The following is a 16,782-nucleotide window of genomic DNA, read 5'->3' as shown; positions in this document are numbered from 1 at the left end:
AAAGCATTTATACCACCAGCTGCAGCAATTTCTATGGCACACTTATGATCGGTTGCCAAAGTGGCAAGTGCGCCCGTCACCAGTTCCTAAAAAGCAAAATATTTTGTAACATACAATTTCCTCATATGTAACACGCGACACAAATTCAGGACACGTACCAGAGTTCAACTACTGTAGGAACCACGCCAGTTCAAGATTAAGCCAACTAAACCTTTAATGGCACCAGTATCAGCAATCTCTCCCTTAATCAAGATTACCCGTATTAGTAAAGATTTTAACCGAATCAAAGTTTTGAAACTTGACTAACAAATGATAAAACCAAAAACCTTATACTCATCATAGACAGAAAGATTCCGCAGCCCTCCAGCAGCCTCTTTAGCCACCCACAGGTGCATAGATTTTGTTAATCATGCAAGAATGCTGATTCCACCACGCCCCACAACAGACATTGCGAAAGCCGGATCCACCAAAAGATTTGATATTGTCTGTAGTAAACAATTATATTATTAAGTTGCCCTAAGAAATAAACCAAGAAAACACAAAAGATTCAACCTTTGTTGCTTCATATTGGATCTGTTCTGTCAATGATGTTGCAAGGCCTACTAGAAGCTCAACACCACCACCTTTCATGATGGCTTCAACAATTACCGCATCAACCCTCGCTACATTATTAACCACCACCGTGAATTCACCAAGCCCGGTGGCTGCATATTCTTGAACATCTTCTTGAGAACTCCGCAACAAATTGAGCAGGAGATCTATCCCTTGATTGACCCAAAAATCCTCGAACCCAGGTGGTCTAATCCCGGCTATCTCTAAAAACACATGTGCGAGAATCCATTCAATCCACATCATAAACTCATCTAAAATCCCGTCTTTCTTCCCCGACTGGTTTCTCCATTCAGACAAAGTGCCGGGAAATATACGAGATAGTTCTTTCAATGTGTCGTTAAAGTAACCAAGCATCGTTATACCGAGACGTTTAGCCTTGGTATGAAGATCAGCAACAAGCTCTAATGAAGGACATTCAATTGCACACAAAAGTTTCAACCTTTGTAAGGACATAATCAACCTCATAACAGCCCCTGGAGCCACATTGGTTCTAGAAACATCTAAGCCTTCTAAATGAGGAAGGTTGCACCAAGATTTACTAGCCAAATCCCAGTCTAAGCGTAAGGCCCCCGCAACCGAAAGAAAATGAAGTGACACGACACTTCCTAACGCCGCTGCTCCATCGATAGTTGCACAATTGATAAACCCAATTTCTTGAATAATCGGGCAATGAGTAGCCAAAGCAGTTATGGCCGCAGTATTTATATGTCTTACCCCCAAAAGCCGAAGTTTCTTTAGCTTTGGGCAGCCTAAGGCTATAGCGACTATACCCTCGCTTGTTATGTTATCACATGGAGTAGGCCCGAGTTCGATGCTTTCAAGAAGCCTGTGATGGGACACAATGTGTGCAAGATTTGAATCGGTCATCGTCCGACAATAGCCAACTCTTAAATCTCTCAAAGCTTTGGCTCTAAGATTACTTAGTGAATCCATAGTATCGCATCCATTAAACCTAAGTTTCTTTAGACTTGAGCACCTTGAAGACAGAAAATTCATTAGCCCCGACTGGATTTGGTGAGCACGGAGATCTAATGATTGCCATAAATCCGACGAAGATCCAAGTGATTTCCAGGTTTTGCAACTTGACGACAAATTTGCTTGATCACGATAACTTAAATGAGTAAAAACCTTAACTAATACATCATCAGGCAACCTAAACCAATTAACACCTCCAGCGTCTTCACTCACTATATCACAATCTGCACTCTCCGTTTCAGGATGATCTGATAAATCCAACTTTTGGGTTCTTTTCCTAACCCTATGATTCATCTTACGACAAAGATTCTACACAGAAGTATACACTAAATACTTATAACAAAATCACAAAAAACACCCAAAATCGAACCTCAAAATCTCATCACCATTTCACAACATTAATCGAGCTTTAATCACAATTTCTGCAAGCATAAAAGAACGCCCTATACTCGAACTGAACTAACGCAGGTACACAACAACATAAGCGCATACATTGAGCAGATTTCAGATCTTACAACACATCAAACCTGATGAGGATTTCAGATCTAATGATGGCCAGAAGCCTTTAGATGATCGAATTGAGTTTAAGAAGTTGAAAATGGTGTAGAGAGAGAGAGAGAGAATGAATACAACAACATCAAACGAAACCTGGCGAATCCCGCAAACCTGATGAGGGTTTTCGATCAGAACCTATAATGTGCAACACCGATCTAGAAACTAGAAGCTTTTAGATGATGGAATCGAATTCAAGAGGCTATAAATGGTGTGGTTTAGAGAGAGAATGAATACAACACCGATGAGGGTTTTCGATCAAAACCTATATATAATTTGCAACACCGATCTAGAAACCAGAAGCCTTTAGATGATCAAATCGAGTTCAAGAAGCTGAAAATGGTGTAGTTTAGAGAGAGATTGAACGGTGCGAATGAAAGAGGTGGATACGATGTAGAGAGAGAGAGAGAGAGAGAATGAAAGTGGACACAAATGTGAGCTAGGGTAGGAGAATATCTAGGTATTTAATTTATTGTGTCAGATGAGAATGAGAAGAAAACGAAAAAAAAAACTAAAAAGACCCACATAGGCTTTTGTACTTTCAATCATAAGAACACTTGTTGTCGAGATTTGTGTTCCACCTTGTTCATTTCAATGAAAATGATATATTCTAAATTTCTAATATATATGTTTTCTTAATATATATTTATTATTTATATATTTTTAGAAACTAAACTAAACAACCAAATCACTATTTTAAATTATATCAATCTTTCCACACAATGCTTTTGAGAAGATCAGTTTTTGATCCACTATAGTCTTGGACAAGCAAACCGATTTTTTTCAAAAATGACATCCTTTCTTGTTTTCTATGACCCAAGTTACTATATTCTTGAATTTTTAGCAAATCAGGAACGGAGTAATGCATAGATTGGAGGTAAATGGCACTAATTAAATTGTCAAACTAAGGTAGCAAAGTGACAACCCGCAAGAATATGGTCGCAGTTTCCTTGTAATCACTGCAAAGCCTACAAGTCACCGAAACCACCTAAATATTTCTTGAAAGGGCAACAAGAGTTGAGATTCTATCCATCTCTACCTGCCACATATTAACTTTTTAGGAACCCAATCTACTTCACCTCTAAAAAAAGAGACCGATGGATTTGAGACTTTATATAATAGCTTTTAACCGAAACTTGATGCAACAATGATAAACAGCTCGATAATTCCCTTGACCGGCATTGAATCAAGTTAGCCCTTTTCCAACACTATTTCCAAAATCAGCAATCACTTGCTTTATCATGCACAATAACACCAAACAGGTTTTATCCTTTTCATTTTCAAAGAGGTAGGGAAGTAATTAAGGCTCTTAGCAGTTACTTGGTTTCGTTTTCATTTCATCATTTTATATATTTACATGGTTTCATTTATGGAAATGGAGCCTTTTAGAGTAAGGGGTGTTTGAGTGAGCTTATAATTTTACTTTTTTGCTTATTTTCTTTTCGAAAAGCAAAATCAACTTTTGAAAAGCAAAATCAACTTTTGAAAAGCTTCACTTTGAAGCTTTTGAGTTGCTTTACCCAACACCTTTTGCTTTTCAATAAACAAATAGCAAATAAGCAAGTTTTAGAAGCCCACCCAAACACCCCTAAGGATTCGTCTTAAGAGCGTTTCTAACGCACTGGGAGTGGGGCTGTTCACGAACCGAACCGAACGCAGACATGCTCATACTTGGTTTGGTTTGAAAGCGAGCCGAACCGAGCGGATTGAATTTAAATAAACGAGCAATATCTTTATGCTTGAACTTGGTTTGGTTTTGAAACCGAGCGGCTTGGTTAGGTTTGGTTTTGCTTGATTTCATACAAAGTTTCCAATTTTAAATTTTTAAAACTTCAAAATATCATTAATTCAAGAATTTTAACTCTAAATCATCTAAACTTTCACCTTTAAAATGTATAAAACTCAAAGTTAACAACAAAACATATATAAAACGAGCAGCTATGGTTTAAAATTGAACTTTGAATTCAACACAAAATAGGGAAATCTTAAAAACTTTAAAAAACTATTATACTTCTATATATATACATAAAGTTTATATATAAAACTAATAAATAAAAATAATTCGAGCAAAACGAACCGAACCAAACCGAGCAAAACGAACCGAACCAAACCAAACGGCTCACTTCCAAACCGAGCCTAAATCGAATGAGCATTTTTCGAGCGGACGACGAACGAGCGGCGAACAGTTTGGACAGCCCTAACTGGGAGTCACAAACTTAATTTTCTGTTGGTCTTTAGTAACGTATAACTCATGGACCCAACCCAGATCATGAATCGATCTCCTTTCTCTATCTTCTAAGAAAACATTCATGGAAGTCTTTGGTAATGGACCTTGGACTTGGAAGTCATCAAAGTTTTTCAACTTTTCTATTTCACAATTGTCTTGGTGTCTATGGAGTCAAACTTTGTAATGAGCGTTAGAGAACTTTATTTGAATTTATGTTTTTTTATCATTATTAGATACTAATAGCGGCATGTTCAGATCTATTATAGGTATCTTAGAACGCTTGTTACTGACTTGAGATTTTGTGTTATCTATCCTCATGAAAGAGAAGCGTATGTTTGTTTTATTCGTTTCTTATGCATCTATCATATAGTCACTGCAAACTAGAAACTAATATCTTCATATGGGTTGATATGTTGAAAATTTCTTTTAAATTTACGAGAGTGATGATTTGAAAATGGATGATTATGTAGATAAATGTGTAGACTTATGTAGCATTTGAGATCGAAACTGAGTGAGAATAATAACTTAAAATTACGTATTCTTAACCAAAGTGGACGTTGTTGACGAGGTTGTTCCTTTCGTTTAACCCATAAATACAAACAAACTTGAGCCTTGGTGTATACTTAGGTACTTAGGTAGTCAGATATTGGAATATGTTACGACACGCTCAGCCCAAGGTGTAGGGGCCCGTTTTGTAATTTAGTCTTTTGCATTTGTTTGCTTTAATTACGATATATCAAGGTAGCTTATATGGTTTACTTGTTGTATGTTTGGGCCGAGACCATGTAATATTGAGCCAATTGGGCCGTGAATAATAGAAACAAGCATGGCATAGCTTCACCTATAAAAGGTGAAGCATACACATGCTACAAACAACCTTTTGAAAAACAATAACTTTTTCATTTCACCAACTCTCTCCCCCTACTCTTCCTTTCTATCCATTTCGGGTAATAACAAACACTCACAAGATCCAAGATCTCGGTTGCTTACTAGTGATTTTCGCTAGCTAGTAAGTGAGATTGATTCAAAAACTTTGTTGTTTGATCCGTTCTTATGACCTACACAAGGGACAGTGAAGTGAAACTAAGGCTTTAGGCCCCCAATTGGCTAGAAGCGGACCTACCCTTGTGGTATATGGGTCGGCTTCCATGTGACTTTTTTTTACTAATATAGGGTAAAATTCATAACCGACCATGTGAGTAAATAGCGGTAGTCTACTGAAGTGAGAAATTTACTACGCCCGTCACTGCAATTGACCTTAATATTTCATCACCAAGGTAATGCATGCATATTGGGTTTAAGCAAATGAAAACAGAAGGAAATAGAAGCGTGAATCACCCAATTGAACAATGAAGCAGCAGAATTCATAAACCACATGGAGAATTCCCTTAGAGTAAGGTTTCGACTAGTCAGTGTTAGATTAATGGTGTGAAGTGAAGTTCTATCATGCTCGAGGTTGGGGTCTCAGTTATAATTTACACTCATTTAGTGATTATTGGTATCGAGAATCCCTTTCTGTCCTTGTGTTTTGGTCCACTCATGTGTTCGTTGCTGTTACGTTTTGGTGTCTCCTCCTAATTTTGTTGGCTGATCCTTGTCTTGTGCTCCTATTGGGTTGAAGGTTTAGGTTGTTATCATTCTGTCACTTTTGTTTCTGATGTCCTAGATTGTTAGGCGGTTTCCGTGTTGTACAATTGGGTGTTTATTATTCAGCTCCTTGCTGAGAATTCGTTCGAATTTGTTAGTTTTAATAATAAAGTGTGCTTTTCTGAAGAAATCATCCCAAGTATTTCTAGATATTATCATTTGTCACAATCGACATCGCAATGTTCTTCACCTATTCATTTGTGTGTTTTAAATTGCCTATGATTGATTTAGTTCGTCTTTTCATTGTGATTTGGATTCGTTTTCATCAAATCCTAAGAAAGTCACAAAGTTTTGTTTTGAATGCGCACGTACCACACGATTTCAAACCTCAAAATGTAATCTAGAGCAAAGCCAAAATATTGTGAGACTCAAACCCAAAGATATGTAAATTGACTTTCGAAACAGATCTTGAAAACTAACCAGTTTAGAAGAAGAAAAAGAGTTTCTGGTACAAACAAAACTCAAACAAATACATCAAAATATAAAAGAGTATATATAACTGTTGACATTCAGGTTGACTTATTGCTATCTAACTTGATCTGCTGAAGACATCTCTTGGTGCTCCAGGTTCCTGAGCACGATTTTTGCGCATATCTTCGCTACAAATGGACCAGCAGCTGCCGCGGAAGTTACCCTTAGAACACGTGATGCACCCGCCTCTTGCAACAGGTTCACATGGTGGCGTGCATTTCGTCCACCAGGAACAGTAAACTGTAATTCTAGTTATAATCAAAAACTGTTAAAATCTAGTTTTGTTAAAATAAGAGGAATGATGAGTTTGACCTGAAGAAGAGCAAATGCGGCAAAGGATTTCAGCACCGGAGACTTATTACGCAGCATGGATACAAACCGTCTAATATCACTTGGGCTGCATAGTAATTGACCTGTCTCAACAATACAGACAGCTTCTGTTGCTTGTGCCAACGAAGCAGAAACCGATGATAAAGAGACGCCAGTAAACATATGTGGGTCAACAAAAATCGACACAAAATCTTCAATGCACTTCAAGTTTGTTATTCTTGCACTTTCAAAGTCTACCGGAGCGTAATCTTCCACTCTATACAAGATAAAAGAAAAAATATATATAATTAAGCAATATAGTAATTGGACAAAAATAACAAGACATAAAACTTCAAATTATAACCTGCCATCAAACACGTATGCCAAAGCTAAAGCCGCCATGAAACGACCCATTTGGGACCCTGTTGAACAAATACCAACCAAGACCGGAATCCCCCCATCTTCGACTATGCGCAGAGCGTTTTCTGGGCTGGATGCTAGACACCAAAGGGCTCCAGCAGCCATTGATTGGACATCCTAATATTTTATAGCAACATTTTAATAACTTTATATCAAACTTAACAAATTAACAAGAAGTGAATTTCTTAAAATAAGTAAATAAATAAATAAGCCTTTACTTGTATGTTCGTTGTTGCCAGCCTTATAAGAGCCGCGACGCCTCCCTCTCGTCCAATTGTAATTCTAGTAGAAATGGAACAAATAATGATTAATCGATTTCCTGTAACCATAAGATCGTATACAAAATCGAAAAATCATATAGAAAGTTACATGTTTTTTAATCATCTTTGGATACAAAAGGTAATTACTTTGTGAGTTAGGATATATATATATATATATATATAGTTAGATTAATGTAAATGGTTAATATTTGCATGTACTTATTGAATTCTGAAGCCGACAACGACCATAGAGTAACAGCCACTCTCGCCTGAAGACTTGGAGAAGCGGTAATACACGTTTCTGCGAGAGCAACCTGTAATGAAACAATAAATCATACAACTATTTTTGTCAAATTTATAATAAATGAAGTGCATGATTTTGCATATATCATCAATAAAACCTCAGTGTGCAATAAACAAAGGTACCAGAAGTCAATGTCAATAGATAAATTATCATACCAAGGGTTCCAAACCGCCTGCTAATGCAACATATTCTCGGTTTCTATCGTCAAGTGCTAAATTACCCAATGCTCGGACAGCCTATACCATAATAAGATATCACATTTCTTGATAATTAGATATTTCACTTTACACGTTAATTAATATCATATTATTACCTCTTTTTGCACGTCCTCGCACTCGCAGATGCAAGCAAGTGTTATTAAAGCATTAATGCCACCAAGTGCCGCCATTTCCATGTTGCACATATCATCAAATGCCAAATTGCCAAGTACACCCGCCACCCGTTCCTAAAAAGAAAAATATATTGTATTATACAATTTCCGCATTTGTAAGACGTGGCACAAATCAAGAGACATACCAGAAGTTTGTCGAACCCTGGCCACTTAACGGTTAAGTCAACTAAAGATTTAATAACACTAGCTTCACCAATAGCTCCCTTAATCAAGATTAACCAAATTAGTAACAATTTTAACCAAGAGCCAAAGTTTCGAAATTTGACAAACAAATAATAAAACCAAAAACCTTATGCTCATCAAAGGAAGAAAGGTTCCAAAGCCCTCCAACGGCCTCTCCAGCCACCCATCGGTTCAGAGACTTCGTTAAGCTTGCAAGAATGGTGATCCCACCACGCCCCGCCACAGTTTTTGCAAAAACCGGATCTACAGAAAGATTTGCAATTGCCTACAATAAACAATTATTTTATTAAACTGCCCCAAGAAGTACTCTTTTGTGATAAATAAATCTAGAAATCATAAAAGATAATTCAACCTTTGTGGCTTCTTTTTGGATACCTTCTTGCACAGATGTTGCAAGACCCAACAGAAGCTCAACACCGCCACTTATTATGACGGCGTCAGCAAGTATCGCATTAACCATCGGTACACCATCAACCACCACCGTGAAAGCCGCAAGCCCCATGGCTGCATATTCTTGGACATCTTCTTGAGAACTTTGTAATAAATTAAGCAAGAGACACACCCCTTGATTGACCCAAAACTCCTCGAACCCGGCTGTGTTAAGCCAATCGGCTATATGTAAAAGCGCAAATGAGAGAATCCATTCAACCCAACTCATAAACTCATCCAAATTCCCTTCTTTCTTCCCTAACCGGTTTCTCCATTCAGAGAAAGTGCCGGGAAACATACGAGACAGTTCTTTAAAAGTATCATTAAAGAAACCCCGAGCATCATTATACCAAGGCGATTAGCCGTGTCATGAAGATCGGCGTCAGCATCTAATAAAGGACTATTAAATGCACACAAAAGTTTCAAAGTGTTTAATGACCTAAACAACCTCCTAACAACAGATGGAACCGCGTCGGTTCTAGAAACATCTAAACCTTCTAAATTTCGTAGGTTGCCCCAAGAATTACCAGCCAAATTCCAGTCTATATGTGTGGTACCAGCAACCGAAAGAAATTGAAGTGACACCACATTTCCTAACGCCGTTTCATCGATTATTAAACAATTGACAAATGCAAGTTCTTGAAGATGCGGGCAGTTATTAGCTAAAGAACTAATGGCTGCAGAATTTACATTTGATATGCCCGAAAGCCTAAGTTTCTTGAGCCTAGGGCAGCCTAAGGCTATAGCGACTACTGCCTCGCTAGCAGGGGCGGACCTACATAGTAGCCGTCGGGGTCCCGGGACACCAATGTTTTTTAAAATTTATTTAGAAGCGATATAGAAAATTTTTGAAGGACCCCATATAAATTAACACTTGGACCCCATATCAATATTACCATTCTAGTCTGGTGGAAACCCCCTTCCAATACCACACGAATGACCCGAGTTCGAGCCTTGCTCTTTCCCGTTTTTTTATGTATTTCGTTTTTTAAAAATTTACTTTATATTAGTTTTAGTTTTGACTTTTGGCCCATGGGTTTTAACATATCCCAACCCAACTCATCAGACGTAACACCCTCCACACACATCTCAACCCCACTGCTTATCCCTAACTCACGCCTCTCTCAGTTTTTCCGGCCAATCTCCGCCCATATCCGCCAGCCTCCGACTCACTCCAGCCACCGTTCACCCCTCTTTGGTCTTATAAGTCTTTGTTTCCTCTGATTTTGTCTCAAACTAAAGGTAATTTTAGGGCTAATTAGTTGATTGATTTTATATATAATTATACATTTATACTCATATTGGTTATTGTATGTTGTATATTGTTGTTAGATTGTGACTTAGTTTTCTTAAAAACTTGAACTTTAGGGTTAATTATGCAAGAATCATTGAAAAGAAAGTTTGAGCCCTCGTCTTCTTCAAGTAATACATCTAAGAAAATTGATTTGGAAGACCTTCCATCAGATTACGTTCATGTTTTTCGGGTATGAATTAAAAGTGTATGTTTCATCTAGTTTCTAATTTAGATTCTTTGTACTTACTCGTTTCCAATGACACCATAGTTCCGTGTTTTATTATGTTCCTCGCCTCGACCCGACCCGAATAACGACCGACCCGAAAAATTTTGTAAACCGAAAAATTGGGACCCCATCGACAAAAAATCCTGGGTCCGCCACTGCTCGCTAGTAATCCCTTCACAGAAATCAGGCCCAAGTTCGATGCTTTCAAGAAGCGAATGATGGGCCACGATGTGTGCAAGATTTGCATCAGTTATTTCCCTACAGTAACTACCTCTTAATTCTCTCAAACCTTCAGCTCTAAGATTAACTAGTGAATCCATACTGTCAGATCCACTAAACCTAAGTTTTCTTAGATTCGAGCACCTTGAGGACAACACATTCATTAAACCTGACTCACATTTGTGAGGACGAAGATCTATCGATTGCCATAAACTTGATGAAGATCCAGCTGATCTCCAGGTTTTGCAAGTCGATGACAAGTTTGCTCGATCACGGTAACTTAAATGAGTAAAAATCTTAACTACTAAATCATCATGCAATCTAATCCAATCAACTATATGACAATCTTCACTCTCCATTTCGGGTTGATCCGACAAATCCGACTTTTGGGTTCTATTCCTAACCCTACGATACATCTTACAACAAAGATTTTACAAAGAAATATACACTAAAGATTATAACAACAAAAACCCTTCAATCAATCACCAAATATGCATATAAGAATGCCATGTAATCAAACTAAACTAAACCAGATGCACAAGAACATAAGCTCAGATATCAGATCTTATATATATTTAGCTACTTCACATCAAGTCTGATGAGGGTTTAGATCAAAACCTATAGCTTACAACACCGATCAAGAAACCAGAAGTCTTAAGAAGATCAAAATGATATCAAGAAGATGAAAATTGTGTGGTTTAGAGAGAGAATGAGCGGTGCAAAGAGGTGTAGAGAGAGAGAAAATGAAAGAGGACACAAGTGTCAGGTAGGGTAGGCGATAATCTAGGTATTAAGTATATATAGTGCTAATGAATTGAGTGGAGTAGCAAAACCCTAAAAGGACCCACTTGGGCTTTTCATAACAACATTCGTTTGTTTTTTTTCAATGAAAATGATTGTTAATTAATTTGTTTTATTAATGTACTATTAATTTGTAATACTTATTTTAATTTTATTATATTGGTATAAATTAATATACATACTTGGTTTGTTTATTGAGGTGTTTTAGTCAAGTATTTTTTCCTTAATTAAGAGCATTTCAAACAAATTTGTATGTTGGTTAGTTCGAACGAAAAACTCGTAGACTAAGTTTAGGTCATGAACCGATCTCTCACTATCGTTTAATTCTGATGGAAATCGTTCATAGAAGTTTTGGTCATGGAGTTGGACTTGGAAACCAGCAAGCTTTTTCGGCTTCTCACACACCTGCCTTTGTCTCCCGGCCATCATAATTAAGAGCACTTCAAACAAATTTGTATGTTGGTTATTTCGAACGAAAAACTCATAGACTAAGTTTAGGTCATGAACCGATCTCTCTCTATCGTTCACAGAAGTTTTGATCATGGAGTTGGACTTAGAAACCAACAAGCTTTTTCGGCTTCTCTCTCCTCCGTCTTTGTCTCCCCTTTTTACATTAGATCTTCGTGGAGTTGAACCTTGTTATGAGTATTTTATAACTTTTGTTTCTATCATTAATTATTCATAGTGACGAGTAACTACATCAGATCTCCGTGAAGTAGAACCTACATACCTTTTACAAGCATAAAAAATGAAAATTGAAGATTTGGGTGTTACCTCCACCGTAACTTATGGTGGCTCCATCGTAGCTTACGATGGTGGCTGGGCAAAAAATGTCGTAGCAGGCACCGTAACGCAGAATGTTGACATCGTTGGAGCTGGGCCCACGTAAGCTACGGTGGCCCTATCGTATCTTGCGTTACACGGGACGCGAAAAGGCAATTTTTGATTATTTGTTTCCATATTTAAGCCCGGGTTTAACCCTAAGTCGAGTTATCTTCATACCCTAGCAGCTTTGGACGATCTTGGAGCAAGGACTCACCAAACTAACACCCTAACTAAATCACTAAATCATCCATTAATTCATCCTTCCAAACGATAATCGACCTACTCAAGATGCAAAGGCAAGGCTAACCCCTTCTTGACCACTTCAGGTGTATGGTTTCTATGTGTGGATTAATTTTTTATTAAGATTTTGTTGATTGAATCTTTACGTTTTCTGAATTTATTAAAACATCTATTTATATTTTTTCTGGGATTCTATCTCATTAAATCAATTGATTTGTGTTCATTGACATTTTAGATTAAGATCTTATAGTCGTTGAACCGTTTACCTTTGATCGTTAAACCTTGAGGAGTTTTATACTAATAAGCTTGTAATTAGGTAGACTAAGTTCAGTTGTGTCAATTCGTCGGATTAGGTTATGTGAATTATCACAATCAAACTGTTGTGTATAGTAAATATTTATCAATTTAAACTTCCATTTGACAGGAGTTATAATTATTCAGTTTGTTATATTTCCTGAACCTGAGGTGTATCAATATTTTCTCAAAACGTTTTACAACCAAATTAATTCAAATTGCTTGACATCGTCTGTCTGCCTAGAGTTAATTAATTGGTCACTGATTCCTCGTGAAGACGACCTTACTTACCCGTACTAGTTAAAGGTATTTAACTTTTCAAAATACTTTTTTTATTAGAGCACGACATCTACATCAAATAAACGTGTTGTAATATAGCAAACCAACAATTAGATCACACCTATCTCATTACAGTTGTAGCAACGGAGCTTGTCTTTGTCAAACCCAACGTGTTTGCCATCAGAATCCTAGAAGTTGTTCTTCCCATGCTTCTTCATTAAGTTTGTGGCCCTGTGAACAGTCATGGCCATATGATACTTGATATCCATCTTCTCAAGGTTTTTCTCGTTGATTTCTGGAATGTCTCATTGTTGAAAAGACGGAGGCAACAGATTTCCTTGTAGCGGTTGCTTATGACTAGCCAGAAAGGCATTGAACAGTGCAATTTGAGAGTCATCAACTTGAGTGGTGGAGTTACTCAAGCTGCTTGTCTTTTTTCTTGAAGGTTTATTGATCCCATGGGCCTTGAGAGCTTTCTCAACAACTTGGTTGACTGCATCTTGAAAGGAGTTAGTTTTTGACGATCTTGATTGACCCACGGATGACTTGAAGGAATTGTTCTGTTCTACATTTTCACCCTGTTAACTGATGAACAGTTGGATGAGATTGACTTAGAAAAGAAGTGTTGATTCCTGAACCTGTAGAAACCCCAGCATGGTTGAGAGAAATGACATGGTTTTTCAATATGAGATTTTCATTCATCTCAAATGACTTGTGGTGGAGGTCAAGTAAGATAAGGTTGTAGTGTTCAGATTAGTTGTTCTCTTAATGTTAGTCACACTATTGTTGAGAGAAATGACATGGTTTTTCAATCTGAGCTTTTCATCCATCTCAAATGACTTGTGGTGGAGGTCAAGTAAGATAAGGTTGTAGTGTTCAGATTATTTGTTCTCTTAATGTTAGTCACACTATTGTTCCACATGTATGGCAGTGAATTCAACAACTTGTTGATTTCTGACATTTCATAAATAATTCCGGAACTTCTCATTTTGGTAATCAATTTCTCAAATCTGCTGATGAGGTTTGCAACCGATTCTCCTTGAATGTGAATAAATATGTTAACTTTCCTCTCAAAATTTCCATCCGGCTATTTCTCATGTCTATATTGTCTTCAAACTTCTCAACCAAGGCATCCCAAAGCCCTTTAGTGGTTGTGCATTCTCTTAAAGTTAGAGAAGGCCTTTTCGTCATCAAGTATTATCTTTTTATCTTCATTAGTGTAGCTCTCAATAGGAATATCAACTTGTCCATTTTCAGTGTCTGTAGTAGGCCTATGAGGTCCCCTTTCAGTGGATCTAAAAAATGCAAAGTCAGTTATTCTCATATAATTTTTAAATCTCCATTTGAATTCTTTAAAGTTACTTTCAAATATCAACAGCTTAGGAGGTTTTGTTGTGATTTCGGCCTCATTTTCAAGCATTATGTAACTTTTCAACAACTCGGGATCATGTGTCATCTTGACAAACAGATTATCAAACCATACAATCCTCAAAAAGCAGCAAAATATGTCTAGGAACATTAAGTACAAACGAATCGCACAGGAGATGCGATTAGATTCGTTTCTACAAATGCGCTTCGATTCGTTTTCAGAAATACGATTCGATTTGCTTCTAAAAATGTGATTCGATTTGTTTTCATAAATGTGATTCGAATATAATTTTCAAATGCGATGTGATTGGAATCTCCAAATTCGATTCGATTGGAATTTTCAAATGCGATTCGATTGGAATTTTCAAATGCGGTTCGATTGGAATTTCCAAATGCGATTCGATTGGAATTTCAAATGCGATTCAACTGGAATTTCCACATGTGATTCGATTGGAATTTCAAAAAGGCACAAATCCAAATTTTTATGTATGGTCCTTTAAACGAACACACTTTTACCCTGTTTTTCTGCTTCACACCCCACAAGTGACCCGAAGAACACTTGAATACTCTTGAGTATAACTTTTAACCGATCTTGAAGCTAACAAACACACTTTCCAACTTGAAAAACACTTGTAGCACAAAAACACACCTTTCAGACACTTAAACAAGACTAAAATCCAATGTTGTGACCCAAGAACCTCAACTAGTATAGCCAAAAGCTCTGATACCAATTGTAAGTCATTAAGATACGGATCAAACAACAATGTTCTTGGATCAATCTCACACCAAGCTAGCAGAAATCACTTGTGTATAACCGAGATCTCGGATCTTGAGTGTGTTTGGTTTATTGCCGAGAAATGAAAGAAAGAGAGACAGGGAGAGAGAGTTGGTAGGAAAGTAGATAAGATTTTGCAAAAAGGTTTGGTGATGCATGTCCATGCTTCACTATTTATAGGTGAAACATGACATGCATATTCTTCATTATTTACGGCCCAATTGGCTCAACATTACAAGGTCTCGGACCCAAACATACATAAACAAACCAAAACCTAACAACATATATCATGAACAAAATAATAATACAAAAGACTACATTACATAAATGGGCCTTACAAATATAATATCACATATAGTATCATAATATTTAAGTTAATTAAACAAGTTTGACCACATTGGTTTTATTTTATATTCAAACTGAGTTTGATTAATCCCATTTATAAAACTATTTTTTGGTATATTTTTTAATTATCAAAGCCATCATCCTTTTTTTAAAGAATAAAAAGAATATCTAACTACTCCATTAAATCAAATAAATACTATTAAATGACTTATTAATTTGTTAATAGTACATTAAAATTCCATCTCTGATTATTAATACAAGTAAAGCAAAATTAGGTTATATTAAGAATGGACATTGAGATGGTTTGATTCTTTCATTTCTAACAAATGAAATAAAATAAATTTCCTAACTTTACTTTAGACCTTTTTTCTATCCCGTAATAGTGTTTGGCACAATGTATTAGCTTTCATCGTGTAGTAGTGTTTGTTACAATCTTGAGTGAGAAGCAATATCATAATCGACGTTTTTCCATCCCGTAATAGCGTTTGTCAAAACCGTTTCCTTAGAAGACGTATGGAAATGCTCGTAAAGGTAGTTATAAGTGGCAATGACATAACTTTATAATACGATATTCATGAAAATGTCGTCAACAATATTATTTCAAGAAAAGTAAAGAGGTATATATATAACAAAGGCAAAAGCATAAAATGGTTCATTGTGGGTGTGAGTGAATTAGGAATATAATGTCAAGCAATAACCAACAAAATATGACCTAAAATCAATCAAACACTAGATTAATTGAGCTTACACGTCCATAATTTAGCCGAGTTCTTCCTTCCATCCGGTTCTTTCTATAATTGATGTCTCAATATTCTCTCTAAATCCTAATTTACATCAATTAATCCTAATTTCTTGATAGAGGTCAGGTAAGAAATTATCTAAATCATTTATCCCACGCAAACTTAAGATTTCACACAACCGAATCATTATAAGCTGCCATTGCAAGGGTGCATGTCAAGGATGCAACAACAATATACAGGCCAACCCACGGCATGGCGTCCTTAGGAGATTCGAAAATCATTATTCTAGATTTTCGATAAATCCCTGTGCTGTGATTATCCTTCATTGCAAAATATATCAAATATCCCATTTTCACTTTGCACATTTAAAAAGGAATCATCATCAACTAAAATTTTGAAGAAAATAGTTTGCCCGCCAGGTGTTTGACAAAACGCCTCAATGAAATAATCTTTGTTTTTGGTGTTTTGAGGAGGGGAGGGCAACGGGTGGTTGCTCTCCTCCTTCCTCTTTGGTTCGGGTGTTCATTCCTCAAACTCAACTCGAGTTTTGTTTTATTATTATTTTTCTTGGTGTGGTACTTGGCTACCGGGGTGTT

General features: G+C 36.7%; 2 pseudogenes; both read right to left on the bottom strand.

The window, feature by feature from the left end:
- Positions 1–516: 516 nt before the first annotated feature.
- LOC143553992 (protein ARABIDILLO 1 pseudogene) lies at positions 517–2,081 on the bottom strand (annotated as a pseudogene).
- A 4,457-nt stretch (positions 2,082–6,538) lies between these two features.
- LOC143553991 (protein ARABIDILLO 1-like) lies at positions 6,539–10,935 on the bottom strand (annotated as a pseudogene).
- Between the last annotated feature and the right edge of the window lie 5,847 nt (positions 10,936–16,782).

This window comes from Bidens hawaiensis, unplaced genomic scaffold, assembly GCF_021521415.1.
Source record: "Bidens hawaiensis isolate Kalapana, Puna unplaced genomic scaffold, B.hawaiensis_p1.1 tig00017468_1, whole genome shotgun sequence".
Lineage (NCBI taxonomy): Eukaryota > Viridiplantae > Streptophyta > Magnoliopsida > Asterales > Asteraceae > Bidens > Bidens hawaiensis.
Note: the sequence above shows the minus strand (reverse complement) of the source record. Positions and strands in the feature narration are given on the sequence as shown.